The sequence below is a fragment of the Gekko japonicus genome, unplaced genomic scaffold (genome assembly GCF_001447785.1).
Source record: "Gekko japonicus isolate JY-2015 unplaced genomic scaffold, Gekko_japonicus_V1.1 scaffold725, whole genome shotgun sequence".
Lineage (NCBI taxonomy): Eukaryota > Metazoa > Chordata > Lepidosauria > Squamata > Gekkonidae > Gekko > Gekko japonicus.
Genome location: NW_015172575.1, coordinates 811,008 through 815,196, shown reverse-complemented (window position 1 = coordinate 815,196; position 4,189 = coordinate 811,008).

Below are 4,189 nucleotides of genomic sequence, written 5' to 3'. Positions count from 1 at the left end.
TTGGCACCACAAGAGGACAGGCAGCAGTACAACAGAGAAGGAAGAGGCTCGCGCTTGGGAGCACCAGGAATACAGGCCAAAGGATTAGTGCAAACAGTATGAAATGGAAAACCTACCAGTACTGTTTGCTTTGGTTTTAAGCTTTATTTAACTTTGATAATTGGAACACTTCCATGTCAATAATGTCTGCTTCATATCTACTGATATGTCCTACCTCCCCTCCCCTTCCCTTCCTCCCACTATCTCTTCTTGGACTCTCTAAAGGGGTTTGCCAGTCACCAGACTATTTAACAAATGGAATCATTCACTGGTATTACTGTTTATTTTTGTTACCCTAATGAATGGGCGGGTGAATGAATGGGCCTTTGATTAATTTTTCTCCTTTTATTTTGAAACAAACTATCATCCCTAGTCATTTGCAACAGCACTACTACCCAGGTATCGGCGAGAACAGAATGAGACGGATGGTAAATGGCAACTAGCAAAGCTGTCTGTTTAAATGGTGGTGGCGGCAGCAACTGCACAAGCAGCACTTTTGCAGACATGGAGGGGGGTTGGGGGGCAAGGACCACTTCTCAAGCCTCGGTTTCAGGGCTTGAAACATTCTCTAACTTGGCTGGGAAGCAGCAGCTAGCAAGGCTCTCTTCTTGCTAGTTCTTTTGGTTGAGATATACGAAAAAGACATGCTTGTCCTATAATATATGCTGGGGTCTCCGTGACTCTGCTACGACCTGATGACACTTTACACTAAGGTTACCAAGTCTCTCCCCCCCCCCCGACTACTGGCAGGGGATTATTGGAAGTGAAGGACTACGCTGTCTCTTAGCCTCAGCCTACAAAGGAGGACTACAAGAGAGTCAGTGAGACAGAGAGACCAGGACACTGACTGTCCTTTCTTTCATCCTCTGATGTGTAGTTTGCTACTCTTAGGTTGCGATCACACACGCCTTTAGATCTGACATAGCTGCAAATGCCTGATGGATCAAAAGGGAATGATCAGACAGCAACATCTGGGAAGTGTCCCACAGTCATTGGCAACCCGTGCTGCTCCGCCATGGAAGCGGAGTTAAGACACCAGGGAAAGTCCGGTTCTAAATGGGTTCCGACAGGCCATGGATGGACTTTCCCCTGTCTGATCGCGCAAGCACACACTCATGCTGTCAGGATGGTCTGATCAGGCCATCCCGACTCGGTGCCATTCCCCCCCCTCACAGTATGTGCATAATTGCATATACCGTGGGGAACCCTCAGTGCAGAGGTGCGATTCCTCGTTTATGCGCATGGGTAACAAATGGCCGAAACCCCCCCGACTCACCCGCGGTGCGTCTGGTCACACAGTGATGGGCTGTGCCTGCAGCACAAAGGATGGGTAAACAAATGGCCGAAACCCCCTGACTCACCCGCGGTGCGTCTGATCACAAAGTGATGGGCTGTGCCTGCAGCACAAAGGGGATGTGGGATCTCGCAACTGTGGGTCAAATTCCTCCAGAGGGAATAGCCTCGCTTCCCCTCCGCTCCAGCTGGCACATGGGACTGCAGCCTTCGGGAAACTTCCTTCCTTCCGGTCACACTCTCACTCTCCACACAATGCCAGACTTCTCTGTCTCTGGCACCATGAGAGCAGGGCGTGCTTCCTGCGTCTCCATCGATCTAGTTAGTTAGATTAGATTAGAATCCTAACTCGACCCTATCCTGTCTAGAATAGAGTTCCATATAATAAAGGACTCTTATTAGTTTAACAAAGGCAAAAAGGCTCTGTGTAATTTTGTTCCTGCAGCACACACACTCCGGATGGGCTCTGCTGTGTTGTAAGCCTTGAACACTCATAATTCCAGTAGGGATGGGGGATTAGTGTTGCCAGATCCAGGATGGAAAAGTCCTGGAGATTTGGAAATGGAGCCTGGGGAGGATAGGGACCTCAGTGGGGTACAAAGCGTCCATTTTCTCCGGGGGAACTGATCTCTTTAGTCTGCAGATGATCTGTAATTCCAGGGGATCCCCAGGTCCCACCTGGAGGCTGGCATCCATACTTTATACACACCTATGAACAAAACAAACATTGCAACATGTGTTCTGGTACTTTACATATACATGAACATACACGGAGACATTGGATTTCTGGAGACTCCGAATTGGGGGATAAAATCTGAAGAACGGCAGCTCTATCAAATCGCACGTCTTAAACGGGATCCCCTGAATCTACCCAAAAGGCACAATATATACAAGGAAGGAACATTTATTGACCAGGAACTGTTACCATTTCATTGGGATCGTCACTGGCAAAAAGGAGCATATGGTTAAATGCATCCAATTAAAACACAGAGAGAGAGCTTAGAGGGCATTTACCTTGGGCAGATGTTTTTTAAAGCCCCCCCCCCCCGTTTCTAGTGCTGTACATAAAATAGCACAAGTTTCCCCTTTCACTGGAAAAATGTTCTTACTAATAGAATGAATCACACTGGAAAAAAAGCATTCGTATCAACTTACGGGGAAAATAGGTTCATGAACTTGAACTACTTTTTGTGAACCTGGCAGATGAAAATATAATGATTTGAAGGATTTACAAAAACCACAAAATTCCACTCAGCCTGCCCATCTCGGAGTTTAGTACTGTCGAGCCATTAGCCCAGATTCCACGATCAAGTTGAGTCCTGCACATACAGTAACAATAATAGTGTCTCCTTAACCCTGGTTAGAAATACAGCCTGCTACTCTTAATAGCTGGAATAGAAGGCATTTGGGCAGGGTGAGCGGAGGAAGGGAGAGGCAATCCCTTTGAAGTAGAGAATAAGAGAAGGGCATTGGTAATCGGATGTTTAGGAGGACTGTCAAAGAAATCTCCCAACACTTGACTTGCCACTGATGGTATCTTTCTGCAGATAAAACAGCAGTTTTAAAAAAAGCAAAATATAGTCCATTATCTCATCTACATCTGGAGCATGCAGGATGCAAAGAAGCAGAGGAGGGAAAAGCCAACAGTGGGCTCCCCCCCCCCCCGCCCCTGTGGTATATTAGCAATAAAGGAAAATGCTGTTTCTTTCTGCAGTGCAAGATAATTAAAAATAATTAAACTGATGTATGTTTAATTCTTCAGAAAAAGGGTACTTCTATTGCAGGGAGAATCAAAGAAATTCTTGGCTGGTCTGCCTTAAACCGGTTATTTGCAGACATGGTCAGCTATTTCTCCTTTTCATCTAAATTGCTTCTGAAAGTGTTTTTAAAATTTTTAAACAAAATTTCTGCAGGAGGAATGGCTGGCATCATTCTTCATGAAATGAAAGCCGGTGGGGATAAAAAAAATGGCAGATGGCCACCCCTCTTATTCAACGTCATAGTGATTCATTTGTGTGTATTAAAGCATTAGAGCATTCTACATTGCTCGTGGAAGCAGTTGGCAACAGATAGGTGGCACGGTTTTGTTTTAAGGATGGCTCCCACTTTGCCTTTGCTGCCTGTGCCTTCCGACGAGACCTGCATCCAGCACCAGTACAAGACGGGACTATCGCTTGCTTATCGATTTTGTGTAGGTTTTACTTTTTCTGTTCTTTATAAGCCGCTTTGGGTTCCATTCAGGGAGAAAAGCGGGATATAAATGTTTAAATAAATAAATAAATAAATAAATCATACGTGCCTTTGGACCTTAAACAGCCAGACTGTAGAAATGAACCACAGAAAGCAGAGATTTCAGTAGTGCCAGATGTTGATAAATACAGCGACAGTCAAACTCTTCGGGATTTTTTAAAAAGCCATTTGAGAAGCACCAAGTTAAATCTCCTTGTACAGGCATGCTCTGTCTGCCCAACGCACACAGTATAATTCACAATAATTATGCTAATAGGAGCTGTGGGGACATCACTGGTTTCCATCAGGAAAAACAGAGCTTGGAATGCTGCCCTATTTCACTCGGGGGGAAGACTGTCAGACAAGCTCACACCATTTGATCCCTAATTATCCCATGGCAATTTTGAGACTCTGGGCCCTATCCAGAAAAGAGGTACACATGTACATTGATTTATGTGTACATGCATTGATTTCAATGCTGTTCTCCTCCCCCCCCCCCTTTTCATTGTTAAACTAAGATATCTCCTCTCAGCTTAAAAATACTGGTAAAAAAATAGTTGGCAGATAACTCTTGTTTTATTGCTTGTATGGCATTCCTCAAAGAAGGGGGCTTTAATCTTCTTAAATT